This window comes from Panthera onca, chromosome A3, assembly GCF_046562875.1.
Source record: "Panthera onca isolate mPanOnc1 chromosome A3, mPanOnc1 haplotype 2, whole genome shotgun sequence".
Lineage (NCBI taxonomy): Eukaryota > Metazoa > Chordata > Mammalia > Carnivora > Felidae > Panthera > Panthera onca.
Genome location: NC_138341.1, coordinates 104641850 through 104656447, shown reverse-complemented (window position 1 = coordinate 104656447; position 14598 = coordinate 104641850). Strand labels below are relative to the sequence as shown.

The following is a 14598-nucleotide window of genomic DNA, read 5'->3' as shown; positions in this document are numbered from 1 at the left end:
GGTGGCTCAGTCTGTTAAGTATCTGCCTCTTGATTTCAGCTCATGTCATGAACTCAGGCTTCATGAGTTCAGCCAATGTGGGGCACTGCACTGACAGCACAAAGCCTGCTTGGGATTCTCTCTCTCCTCTCTGCCCCTCCCACCCCCCCCTCTTTTTCAAAAATAAACTTTAAAAAAAAAAAAACGTTCATTAAATGTTTTTATTTGCTTTTAAAAAAAAAGTACCATTCATGAAATGAAATTACAGGAAATCGAGGCCATCCAAGAAATCCAAATGTAATCCTGTATTCCTGCATTCCACCACATTCATTTTCCTGGGGTACTGAGTCTTGCTTTTCAGGACTACCCAAAAGTGCCCTGAATGAGACATTACGTTACTTCTCACTTGGATTAAACAGAATAAAACAATTCAGCTGCCAGTTAAGAATTTTGACAACTGTGGAAGACAAACACACCAGGAACTCGCTCCTCTATAAAGAGCAACTTGGCTCTTATTTTAACCCCAGAGACAATAGGCTGATGCTCTGCAAAGTAGAACAGGACCCACCTGGCTATATTCACAAAGCAGTTGCAAGCTCTTCTGTATATGAGCAGATTCCTTCCCACCCCCCCATAAGCAGAAGTTTCCTATTTTAAAAGATCGGGATAATAGCACCTACCAATTATTAGCTCATGAAGTATTTGTTGTGCATTTGATTTGGATTCTGTGTTACTAGGAGAGACTGGAGGGCTATCTATAGTAACCAGTAGGGACAGGGACGGAGGAGAACCTGGCATAGAACAGAAGCCCAATAAATATTACTGCAATTATTATTTACTGTTTACTTTTAATCTCTAGAAGGCTAAAAGTCTAGTTTTCCATTGTCCCCTCTAGGGCCTACCATGACAAATACAAATGTCCAATAGATATTTGTGAAATGTTTGCTGACTGATAGGTTTTTACAAAGACCTCAGTTGGCAGAAAATATTTTGACTCAATTCTTAACTGCTCGCTTAAAACCAATTCTTAGAAGATGCATTTGTTAAAGCCAAGAATACTCCTCTTTTCCAGTCAGAACGAGTTTCTCAATTGCTCTTTTTATACAAGTTAGTGGGGAAAAAAAAAGTTTCTAAAAAATCAGATCTTTAAGTTGGCACAGAAAAATGCTATGAGAGTTTTCATTCCTTCACTCATTTGCCATTGTTGATCATCTTCTACATGCAAGACACAAAACAAATGGCCATCACGGAATTCACAGACATTCAATAGTCAAACAAATGAATAGGAAACTGCAAATTGAGGTAAGTGCTATGGAAGAAAATTAAAAGGCTGATAAGAGAATTGGGCTGCTGGGGAAGGGAGATCAAGGAGGCCCAAAGGACAAGTACAGTTTGTACCAGCAAGGTGTAGGGGAAGTTCTTGGGAAATTCGACAGACAGGAGGTCAGTGTAACAGCAGCGAGAGAAGGAGATGCCCAAGATGAGGCTGGCCAAGTGCCCAAGGCTCAGTCTCTGGAACCCACCTCAGGTATGTAGAGGCATTTTATGCAAGGAATTGACATGATCCTATCTATTCTAGAAGAATGATTGGAAGGGCCAAGCAAGGAGCCACGGGTCTTGCTAGAAAGTTATGCCAGTGATCCAGTATGGGGAAGACAACTTGAGGATTGATAGTGTGGTGTGGTATAGATGGAAGGGAGAATCTACCGAGAGATACGTGGAGAAATTTATAAAATTTTGTGATGGTTTTGGATATGGAGGGCACAAGAAATTAAGGTGTCAAAAGATGATTCTTGAGTTTCTGGCTAAAGCAATTCCATGTACAATGGTGTCTTTTACAAAAATTAGAAAGGTGTTAATATTGGGGTGTTTCTGTCGCTTTTGTTATTTTGGTTATTGAATTTGATTTTCTGTTGTTTGTTTGCATTGTGTTGGTCGGGTAGCAAAAGAGAGGAAGGCGACATTAACAAACCCTTTTGGGACAGGGCACGTCAGGCAGATTACCTGTGGAAGACTGAGATCCTAGATTATCTGGGTTTCCAGATTAGTGACATTTGTCTAGTATCTCTAAATGCTGCTCTTCCCTACCATGTTTGGGAAGCCACAAATATGTCAGCTGTATTAAATAACTTTTAAAGTCTTTTCTGAACCCACAATACTCTATCTTTACCTTCTGCTCATATGCAGAAATAATCATGTCATTAAACACAGATCATAGGGATGCTGGCATACTGGGCTGAATAGTGTCTCCCCCAAATTCACACCTAACCAGAACCTACAAATGTGAACCTTATTTGGAAATAGGGTCTTTGCAGATATAATCAAGATGAGGTCATACTGAATTACAGTGGACCTTAAATCAGTATGAATGGTGTTCTTATAAGAAGGGGGAACTTTGCCACGTGAGGATGGAGGCAGGAAAATGGAGTTATGTTGTCACAAGCCAAGGATCACCTGGGGCCACCAGAGCTAGAAAAAGGCAAGAAACGATCCTCCCCTAGAGGCTTCAGCCAGAGCACAGACCTGTCTACACTTTGATTATGGACTTTCAGCCTCCAGCACTGTGAGAGGATAAATTTTGTTTTGAGCTACCTCATTTTTGGCCATTGTTTTACGGCAGCCCTAAGAAACTGATAGTTGAAGTGTTAGATCACTTATTTGAGCTTGACTAGCGTAACACAGAGCACATAGTATAGGTTGAATAAATATCCATTTCCCTTCCTCTTCCAATGTCCCCACCATTTTCCTGGTTGGTTTATGTTACCAGTAGTCCACACACTCTCCCACTTAGACAAGTCTTTCTATTCCCAGGATTGTTTTACAGGGGAGGAAACTGAGGCTCCACAAAGTTAAATAACTTGCCCAAGATCACAAAGCTAATAATGGCAGAGGCAGAGCTCAAACTCAGCTGTCTCATCACCAAAATGATACCACACCCCAGAACACCTGCCACTCACACCTGCAGTGCTGAAACAAACTCTGATGAAGGAAAGGAGAGGAGCTGACAAATTAGGTTTTCAATGCCTGAAATTAAAATTCACATTTATTAACAAAATACCAACTTGCAGACACCTAGTATAATCAATCTGTACCTAGTCCCAGAGGAACACAAAAATTGTATTCTAAGACCAATGCTATCAATAAACTTCCATCAACAATATTGCTTCCATTAGCAATGCTTCTGCTTTGCATATATGTATTCTAAGTCAAGGTATTACTGTCAGATTGAACATTTACAGCTTTAATTTACTTAAATGCATTTTCCTCAAGCACTCCCCATTTCGTTTTGATGCTACTGACTCATTCTTGCCACCTAAGGAGACCATAAGAATAAATACTCTAAGTACAGAGGAAAGTGTCTCTAAACTTCATAGTCACAGATGTCCATCCTTGGAGTAAAAAATAAAAGCGTATTCTAAATTTGTCTTCCCTCCCTAACTCAGGGAGTTGTGCTGCTGAACATAACAGATATGCAAGTATAAGGTGGCACAGCTGTTATTCTGGAGTGTCAGTTTCATAGGAATTCTGGTGTGGGAGGGGCTTTTCAAGAGTCTTGTCCATCTGGACTCAGGTAAGAGAGAGAGGGTCTACATACCTCCAAACCCCAGAAGAGAAAACGGCTGCACTAAGAGATTTTGGGAGTTCCTTAAGACCCTATGGCTATTTCTTGGTAGAACCCTGTGGAATGCCAGGTTTCCTGATTTCCCCAAAAGTGTATTTAGCCTTCGAAGCTGTCATCAGCTATTAACGATGACACTTTCCTTGGGCTTGCTGCCAACTTCTCTATTTATTAATTTGACCTTTAAAAAAAAAAAAAAAAAAAAAAAGACCACCACAGATAGCCCCAAATGCTTCACATTTCCTTAACTGCTATCTAATGTTGAAGTGACTCACATCCCATGTTTAAAGCTCCAGATACACACACATGGGTTCAAGAGGGGCGAACACGCCTCTGCTCCAAACCGGGCACAGATGATCTCTGGACTTTTCAAGTTAACCCTCCAGGAGGCCGGCATCACATGCGATTTTTACAAGTTTGGAGCCGAGATCCTCTTCCACGCTCTGCCCACACCCGTGCCCACGAGCAGAAGTTCTCTCTCTCTCCATTACAACCCACCACGCGCGCACACACACGCACACGCACACCAAGGCAAGTAACAAAGGAAAACACAGCCCCATAAAGGCTCTGCTATTACATCTTCCAGTCCACACCTGCCAAGAGACCAAAACCATACGGAAATCCTGCCCTGGCAATATGTGCAACACTCCCGGGGAGAAGCAGGCACCGTGGCACCCCCCTGGGCGTGTGTGGCTGTACACACAAAGAACCGGTGCTGGGCTTGCGAGCCGTCCGGGGGACCAGCGCACTCCCAGAACTGGTATCCGGGGATCTCCCCCGCGCCCTCTCGCCCAGCAGAAAGGAACTATCCTTTATTTGACCCGTAGAGAGCCCAGGCTGGGTGGCAGCGCATGGGGGGTGGGGGCGGTCCCCGAATCCCTGCCCTCCAGCCAGCCGGTCCCCAGCCTCTGGCATCTCCTAGGCGATGCACAATTGCGCGCTGTCAGATATCCCCTTCGCATCCTGCCGGCGAAGCGAGATGCCCGGGGTCCCAGCCGTGCGCATCCACGCTAGCGCCCCTCCCCGCGCCGCTACCCACCCAGGCAGCCCCGCCAGGCGCGCCTGCTTACCTGGTGGCTGGCTGTCAGCGCAGCGGCGGCGCCTCCTCCGCTTCTTCTCCGCGGCTGCTACACCGCTCGGAGCGCCATGTTCCCGGTCTCCGCGGGCGCACGCCGGGCAACTACTACGGGCTGGGTAGGGGCAAGGGGGGCGGGGGCCAGAGGGAGGGGGTGGGAGGCAGAGCCGCGGCTTTCTACTCTCCACCCAAGCCTCCCCCAGCTACTGAGCATGCCCAGCTGCCCGGCTTCGCCCCTAGGAGGACTTTCCACGAGCGCACGCAGCTGTTCCGGGTTTTCGCGGCAGCCGGCGGGAGGCAGGCAGTAGCAGCTGCGGGAGGCGGTGGGGGTGGGGGGGGGCGGGGGGGAGGAAGGGTCGGGGGAGTGTCTACGCGCTGAGGAGCCCCGATCCAGAGAAAGCAGCCCTTCGCCAATCCAGTCACCCAGTTGCCCTCTGCTCGTGCCGGGGTGCCTCCTGCACGCCCCTTCCGCACACACCCGGGGTTCGCAGAAATGTGCAAGACCAATGTGGGGCTGAGCTTTGCTCCCGCGGAGAGCAAAGACGGGGGAGGGGGCGGGGCTGAGAGGCAGATCCTTCCGCAATCCGCCTTGCTACCACCTGGACCTGTGTTTCTCAAACTTAAATGTGCGGTGGGATTAAAATGCAAATACGGGTTCAGTTGGTCTAGACAGGTGCCTGAGATTCTGCAGGCTAAACAAGGTCCCAAGTGATGTTGCCACTGGTCCTCTGACCACACGGAGTAGCAAGGATCTAGAGGAGCCCCGGTCTGTGACCTCTGTGTGGCCATCCTTCAATTAGCCAGCCCAGAAACGGTCTGTATCATCCACAGACGTCCCTCCTGCCTACAGATTATGTGGCGGCTAGTAAGGGAAGATTCCCCCATTCCCCACCCCCCGGGTTGCTGTGCTGCCCTGGAAGACATCACGCTAGGGCTGGGCTCTGAACACCCATCCGAAACTGGCTTAGGGGAACATGGGTTCCTCGACCTCTCCGTGCTCATTTTGCTGGTTGGCTAGCAAACTAGTTGCTACTTGAGCTGCTCTACTCAAGTCTGAACCAGCCTCCCTTGGCTGTCCCCTGCCTCTCCTGAGCTGGGCTAAAAACTCAGACTGGACAACCAAGTGTCCAATGTATTATACATGCGATGGTAAGGCCGGGCTTGCCCAATAAAGAAGACTGGCAGATTCTAACAAGAGTAGTATGTTTATATACCAAGGGATGACACAGGGCTTTCTGATGAGTGATGTTTGGGCTGAAGCTTGCGATGATATCTCGTGGTTCATATTAAATCCCCTCGTGGTCCACTCTCTTCCCAACCTCCGGAGTCTCCAGCACTGTCAATAATATTCACTGCTCATGCTGTAGTGTGAGAGAGAGACATTAACAAAAACCAGTTATGAGTTTTCAACCTTGGAAATGAAAAAGTTCTACCCTTGTCTGTTTTTAGCTGCCTCAAAAATATTTTCATGAGCTGGTGATAGGGTATCTGATTCCATAACTGCATAGCAGATTCAAAATAAGGGTTTATATCTATCAGTATTCCATTATACTCAGTAACTCTTAAACAGTTTTATAGTTGATAGTAAAATATCATTTCTCTCTTGCTTGTTTTCCATTCATTCAGGACCCTCAATGTATTAGCTGCTGTATCAAAACAGGAACCATAGGATAGACGGAGAGTTACTTTTCTCTCTCAGTACTCCCATGTATAAAGGAGAAATATGTCCTGGTATATCATGCTTTGTTTTTCTGTTTAAAGGAGTAGTAGTCTCTAAGTCTACTTCTTTATTGTCTAAGCCACACACGTAGCCATAACTAGCCACCTACCACTCCATTATTTGCATAAAGTTTCCATTTTTGACCTTCTTGTATGTGTGCTTGCACAGATGCAAAAGCTAGAAAATAATTTTATAGAGGTGTAGTTTCTTTGTGATTGGTAGCCATTAGAATTTTGCTTGGAAATACTGAACTTCAATCACAGGAAAAAAGTCTCACCTGTTAAACACAAAGCTTGCATTTGCATAGTTGTTTCAATTGGTTGAATACTATGATTATTGTTAGTTGCCTCAAATTCATTTAGGAGTTATGCAAGCTAAACTTTATAAGTGAATAATAATACTATTTCTGTACATACTGCAGTGCATCAAGACCTAGAGAGTTTCTTTTTATATAATGTCATTTATTGAGAGTTTAGCAGGCTGGGTGTTCATTAAGGACCAACACATGTGACTGGGAGATACAGGAAGTAGGAGTAGACAGAGGTAGAAGTCAAGTTAGGCTGTAGTCTGGTGACAGTCTTGGCCAGCCCTCCAGGGATCTCTGGAGCTAGGATGACCCTTCAGAGTTGTCTCGAGTTGGTATGAGTTGTCCAGTCCTTTATATACTAATATTAATCATTTGGCTGCATTGGAAGGCGCATGAACTTGAAAGAAGGCAGCCCTCTGAAGCTGAGGCAGTCCCTAAAGGAGAAAACCACTGAAGGCCATCTGCCAGCAGTAGTTCCTGCAGCTGGGGTAACAGGTCCCTCACTTAAGGGGGATCTGAGCAAAACATTATTTGTCCACCACACTAATACATTTATCAAAGACATCACTTTTGAATATACAAGGTAGGACTGTACCAATTTGTCAGAGGGATTCAAAACCTTTATTTTTAAACAAATAATAGACTTTCCCCATGGCTCAGATATTTAAAATTTGGAAAATAACATATAATTAGTAATTGGGAGTTGTTGGAGGAGGTCATCAAGAGGATTTGACTTCTGACTGACCCACAATCTGGACCTGGGCAGAGACTCCTCACCCCCTCCCCTGTCCTTGGAAGGTACATTCAGCCCACGATTCCCACAGTAAGAGCCAGTTTCAACGACACAACCTTAGAGGGTAACACACTGTTGGGTCCACCTGCTGAATATGTGATTTAACCTAGGTAATACCTCTGTAAACTTCTAAGATTCTGATGGGTAGGAGTGGAGATCTCATCTTGGGCTAAGATAAGCCATACCTGTAAATCCGCTTGCTTATTAAGATTGCCACATGACAGGGCACCTGTGTGGCTCAGTTGGTTAAACGTCCAATTTCGGCTCAGCTCATGGTCTCATGGTTGGCGAGTTGGAGCCCCACATCGGACTCTGCTGACAGCTCAGAGCCTGGAGCCTGCTTCAGATTCTGTGTCTCTCTGCCCCTCCCCCCCCCCTCTCAAAAATAAACATTAAAATTTAACAAAAAATAAAAATTAAAAAAAAGATTGCCACCTGCTGTTCTGGAATGGCCTCCTTCTTCATTCTCTCCTTGCCCTCTGTGTATGGGGGCCAGTTTCAGATTTCATCTGGGAAGCTCCTGAGTTTACAAACCAACAGTACACTTTCTATTTAGGTATCTGGCTCCACACATTTTTTTTTTTTTTTTTTGCATGTGAACTTATTAACTATGATCTCTTGTGCTGACATGTATTCATTCTCTAACATTTAAGACATGATTTTATCCACTGTCAGAGTCTGTATTTGTACTTTGTAATTTTGGAGGGGGAAAGAGCAGTTAAATATTCACTAGAAATGTGTATTTTTCTATATAACAAAGCTACCTACTAGTGACTATTTCATGAGAAACTAATCTCAACCAACCTTATTAATACAAAAAACCATGAGAAGATGTGCCTGAGGGTTAGAGAACTTGGTAGATTGGTTGAGAGAGATGTTTGAGACCACACCCTGGAATCTAGGTTCAGACCACCCCAGCTTACTCTCCATTGTCATCTATGCCATTCATCAGTAAATAGCTGGAATCCCTCAAAGAGGAATCACAGTTATAATGGAACCAGCATAGACTCCAGAAAGAGACAGGACACATGCTTAGATAACAGCGGAGGGAGAACAGGGGGTAGAAATGAATGTTTCAAGGAATATAAACAAAAAGCATAAGAGAAATGTTCACCTGAAGGAGATTAACCTTCAGGAAACAGCAAAAGATCAGATAAAAATTTCTCCAGAGGCACCTGGGTGGTTCAGTCAGTTAAGCGTCTGACTCCTGATTTCAACTCAGGTCATGATCTCACCGTCTTGGGATTGAGCCCCTCAAGGCATGGAGCCTGCTTAAGATTCTCTCTCTCTCTGACCCTCCCCTGCTCATATGCTCTCTCTCTCTCTCAAAATAAATAAATAAACATTAAAAAAATTATCCAACATTCTAAAAAATTAAAGATTATATGATCTAACAAAAAAAATTTTTTGAAGCAATACAAGGATTTAAAGAAGAAACAACATGACCAGAAATGAAAGTGACCCTGGCAGAGTTTCAGGGCTTGGGGAAGGAAGTCATTAAGCCATTCAAGAGGTAAAAGAATAGGAAATGAGACTAAACACAACTGAAACCCTGTGACAGACAGAATTTAGCTACTAAAAAAAAAAAAAAAAAGTATAAAACCAATCATAGGAAAATTATATGGAAGTCAAACAAAGGAGATCCAACACATGTACACATATAGGCTTGCACCAGCTTGCTCCTAATTTCATTTATAGTAACAACACTGATAGCTTGAAATCCACCATCGTGGGAGTTTTTACTGCACATAAATTGATAAACAGTACAAATCAAAGGTTTTTGTTTACTTGTTTTCATTTACTAGCATATAAACCACTTTTTACAGCCTATGCTATGAAAAACCAGAAAACAAAAAGCAGAATAAAATGAAATAGAAAAATTAATCAAAGATATAATAGAAGCTAATTTCCTGAAATAAGGAGTCTTAAGTCTTCTGAACAAAAGGTACATTTGAAATGTACTCTGATGAAGTTATAGAATTTCAAAGACAAGTAATCCGTGGTGCATCCAGACATAAAAGGCAATTCACATACAAGGAAGAGAAAAGCTGTCTTTAGATTGCTTCACAGCATCATACAGTGCCTGGGGGAATGTTCTGAGAAAAAGAAACAGTGACCCAAGGGTGTCTATTTTGCTTAGCCAGGCTATTCTTCAGCTTTTCAAGTCAGTAGTTAATTGTTCTCAAACAATGGATCAAGATATATGGTGCATGTAAACCTTTAAACAAAATTCTTTTTGATCATGAAATTCACCCAAAAGATAAATTAAAAAAAAAAAAATCTAAATCTAAAGGGACGCCTGAGTGACTCAGTTGGTGAAGCACCTGACTCTTGCTTTCAGCTCAGGTCTTGACCTCAGGGTCTGGCCCCAGTGCTCCACGCTGGGTGTGAAGCCAACTTAAAAATAAAAAAGTAAAAAATCTCAAGAATGGTGGAGCTATGGTCAAATGTGATAATAATCATTATACCTATTTTCAAATAAATTTGAGACTAAAAATTATGTGTTTGGGAGCTTTAAAATAGAACATAAATATTGTAAACCTTGACCATATTAATATTTTTGTGAAATTTACTAAATTCTGAAGGTAGAAAGAAGGGAGTTATGAGGAGGTTTAAGTACAATAGTTTCCTCATTTTCCTTGGCAAGAAGTCAATGGATATTATTCATGTTGAAGTGTATAGTTATATATGCTTCATATATACTTTTTTAGTCTTTTTTTCTTATCTTTAAAGGAATAGCTTAGAAAATTTCTCTTATGAAAATAACATTTTTCTGTGCAATTAACATTTTTTTCTGACATTTAGAAAACACTGCAGGAACATCTTAGCTTTTTTCCTTATATTTTTAAATTTAATTTTAGTAAGATTAAATATAATTTAGTTTTAAAATTACACGTATGGTACCACCCATATATGAAAAATCATGCCTTTTAGTTTATTTTAATTATAACCTTACACTTCTATTTCTCTCTCTATAGGAAGATTTGTGGAATATTATAAACCAAGGAATATTTCTGATAGAAAGATTGGTTGATTGTTTACTGTCTTTTTTACATTTTTTAGAATTGTTTGAATTTTTTTTTGCTTTTTTAAAAAAAAAATTATTTTAGAGAGCAAACACTCAAGCAGGGTCGAGGGAGAGATAGAAAGAGATTGAGAATGAGATCCCAAGAAGGCTCCCTGCTCAGCACGAAGCCCAACTCAGGACTCAATCTCACAATCCCGGAATCATGACCTGAGCTGAAATCAAGAGTCCAATGGTCAGCTGACTGAGCCACCCAGGCACCCCAGAATTGCTTGAAATTTTTAATAATGAATGTATGTATTTCAAAAATAAGTCATCATTCTTTTCAAAAAATTTCAAAATATAATACCTTTTGTGATACAGTAAAACATTACAGAATATACAAATTGAATGAAAATAGATATTTAAAATCAACCTGGATTAAAATGATTCATTTAGACAAAAGCAAAGAGAGAACACAAATCACCAGTATCATGAATGAAAGAAGAGATATAACTACAGATTCTACAACCATTAAAAGGATAATAAACAAATGCTTTGAACATCTTTATGTTCATAAATTCAACAACTCAAAAGAAATGGACAACATCTCAGAACCACACACTACCAAAAACTCAACTAAGATGAAATACATAATCAGAATAGTTTTCAAAAAAATTAATATTTTATGAATATAACCATTAACAAAAATTGAATTCATAATTAAAAAGCTCTCCTGAAAGAAATCTCCAGATCCAGATGGTTTCATTGGAGAAACTACCAAATATAAGAGAAGAGTTAACACCTCCTTCACACAATCTCCTTTAGAAAATAGAAGAGTAGAAAGCAATCCCTAACTTATTTTATGAAGCCAGTGTTACCCTGGTATGAAAACTATGCTAAAATTTATCCTAAATTTCATATGGAATCTCAGAGGACCCAAACAGTCAAAACAATCTTTAAAAAGAAGAACAAAGCTGGAGGACTCACACTTCCTGATTTCAAAACTTCCTACAAAGTTGCAGTAACCGAAAGAGTGTGGTACTGGCATAAAGACCGATATAAAGACCAATGGAATAGAATAGAGAACCTGGAAATAAACCCTCACATATATGGTCAAATGCTTTTTGACATAGATGCCAAGATCATTTAAGGGGGAAAGAACAGTCTTTTCAAATGGTGTTGGGGAAACTGGATGTCTACTTACAAAAGAATCAAGTTGGATGCTTACCTTCCACCATATACAGAAATTAAATTAAAATGGGTCAAAAAGGTAAATATAAGAGCTAAAAGCTATAAAACTTTTACAAGACAACATAGGAATACTTGAATAGATATATGTCCAAAAAAAGATATACAATGGCCAATAAGTACATGAAAAGAAGCTCATTATCTCAGTCAGGGAAATGCAAATCAAAACCTGAGTGAGATGCTATCTCACACCCATTAGGATGGCAATAAATAAATAAATAAATAAATAATTTCATGTGTGTATAAAAAATACAGAGAACATATGTTGGCAAGGACATGGAGAAATTGGGAACCTTGTGCACTGCTGATGGAAATATAAAATGGTTCAGCCACTGTGGAAAATAGTATGGCAGTTCTTAAGAAAATTGAACATAGAATTACCATAGAATCCTGCAATTCCACTTCTGGATCTACACCCAAATAATTGAAAACAGGGACTTAAACAGATATTTTTACATCAATAATCACAACAGCATGGTTTATAGTCAAGAGGTGAAAACAAAACATCCACTGCCAGATGAATGGAAAAACTAATATATATACTCACAATAGAATATTTTCCTTTAAAAAGGAATGAAATGTGGATACATGCATGCTACAATATGGATGAACTTTGAAGACATTATGCAAATGTTGAATGAAGACATTTGACACAAAAGGACAAATAGTGTGTGGTTCCACTTAAATGAGGTATATACAACAGCTAAATTCACAGAGACAGAAAGTAGAATAGTATTTAGCAGAGCTAAGGTAAGGAATGGGACAGGTAGTTATTCCTGTGTGGGGTAAGAAAAAAGTTCCAGATGTGGATACTGGTTATGGATGCAAAAGAAGATAAGTATACTTAATGCCACTGAACTGCACACTTAAAAATGATTAAACTGGTTTTATGTTGTGTATATTTTACCACAATAAAAACAAAATGAAACAAAACAGATGACCTAATTATGTTTGCATCTTTAAAACACCATTTTCCCCAGGCACCTGGGTGGGTCAGTTGGTTAAGCATCTGACTTTGGCTCGGGTCATGATCTCACAGTTGATGAGTTCCAGCCCCGCGTCAGGCTCTGTGCTGATAGCTCAGAGCCTAGAGCTTGCTTCGGATTCTATGTCTCCCTCTCTCTGTGCCCATCCCCTACTCACACACTGTCTCTCTCTCTCAAAAATAAATAAACGTAATAATTTTTTTAAACAATAAAATAAAATAAAATAAAATAATAAAATAAAATAAAATAAAATAAAATAAAATAAAATAAAATAAAATAATAAAATATGGTTCTCCCAGCAATGCCTTGGAATAGAGCCAGACTCTGTAGGGAGCTATTTGTGTAGCTTCTGAGAGGAATTATCAAAGGCTCAAAAACGGCAGTGGAAGTAGGAGAGGGAAAAAAGGAAAGAGATTAAATAAACACTAAAAAGGTAGAAGCAGAAGGATGTTGTATCCAAATGGATGTAGGTGATATGGGGTAAAAAGGAATCAAAATGATTTCCAGGCAATTGACTAGGATAACTTCCTGGATGGTGGTGCTATTGGCTGAGATAGTGCAAAACAAAGAATGGGTTTGGAGCGGAGGTCATGTGGCTCAACTTTTTTAATGGATTGAGATTGAAAGGGCTGAGAACCCTCTAGGACTCATATCAAGAGGTCAGTAAGAAGAGCAAATACGAGGCTCAGAAAGGAAAGATGGATGGCATACCATTTGGGGTGTCAGTTCAATGCCAGATCTCAACACAATACAGTTGAGAACACTATATTAAGTGGGAGTGGTCAAAGAATGGAACTCAGGCAAACACCACTGTGAAAGCAGTAGATGGACCAAGTGGCTACAAAAGAAGATGAGTAACTGGAGAGATGATAGGAAGAGCAGGAACGGTGCTGGAGAAGGCAAATGGAGCATGATTCCATGAGGACAGAGGCATCTACACTGACAAATACTCATAGAGGTCCTTTTTTTTCTGGCCTGAAGGAAACAGAAATGAAAATATTTTGATATCTGCACATGAAATACATGAACAGCAACAGAAGAGTCCAGAAATAAACACAAATCTATATGAGAATTTCATTTATAATAATGGTGGCATTATAAGTCAGTGGAGAAAAGATGGATTTTTATTGGTGAAAAAGTACAGCTGAAGTTCTGTGGGATTGAGCTGTAAGTGCCAGTGGCCTTAAGCAACAGTAAATTACTCTACTCAATTTAGTGAGTGCTATCCTCTTTCTGAAAGGGAAACCCGTGTACCTTTAAGGTCATGGATTTCAGCAAAATTTGTATAAAATCCCTTTGAATGATTTAGGTTGAATTTCGCTCCAGAACAAGCTTAAGAATTCTAAACGAGATGCCAGATTTTGAAAATTAAAATATTCACTGCTAATATATTATATATACTCAGAAAGTAGAAGGCTTGCCAGCCAAGCAATTAAGGGCTTTGCTTGTGTAAATTGCTCATACACAAGTGTGCATAATTGCTTCTATCTTGCTAAAATCCCAGAATGCCGATGAATATCAACGCCACTTTTTTTTTCTGTAAGACAAACATCATCATCAACACCACAATGTAAAGACTATCCCTTAATGCCTTTATAAGCCATTGTTTAATATTGAGGTTGAAGGGTGGAAAATAGCGTACAACCTCATCCACCAGCAGCATATCTACAACAACTTAGTCATGGTCCCTGGGCCATGCCTGGGTGCTGAAAGATTACAGCTCCCTGTCATTTAGCAAAGCTGTCTGCGTGGAGAGCAGCATGGATTCTTTTGGAGGGATTATTGGTCACCTCTCTTTGCTTTGCAGTGACCTAGTGGTCTAGACAGGATCAGAGAGTAGATCAGAGATTTGAAGGAGGTACCA

General features: G+C 40.9%; 2 protein-coding genes across 2 annotated transcripts in view; one reads left to right on the top strand and one right to left on the bottom strand.

Annotated features, from left to right (window-relative positions):
* Window positions 1-5012, bottom strand: part of PAK5 (p21 (RAC1) activated kinase 5) — a 284881-nt gene extending 279869 nt beyond the window's left edge. Inside the window, exon 1 of the mRNA XM_060612126.3 lies at window positions 4669-5012. The gene's annotated coding sequence lies outside the window, so the exon portion shown is untranslated. The remainder of the gene's footprint in view (window positions 1-4668) is intronic.
* ANKEF1 (ankyrin repeat and EF-hand domain containing 1) overlaps window positions 1-14598 on the top strand; it is a 465781-nt gene that overhangs the window by 285315 nt on the left and 165868 nt on the right. The gene's annotated exons all lie outside the window — the stretch shown is intronic.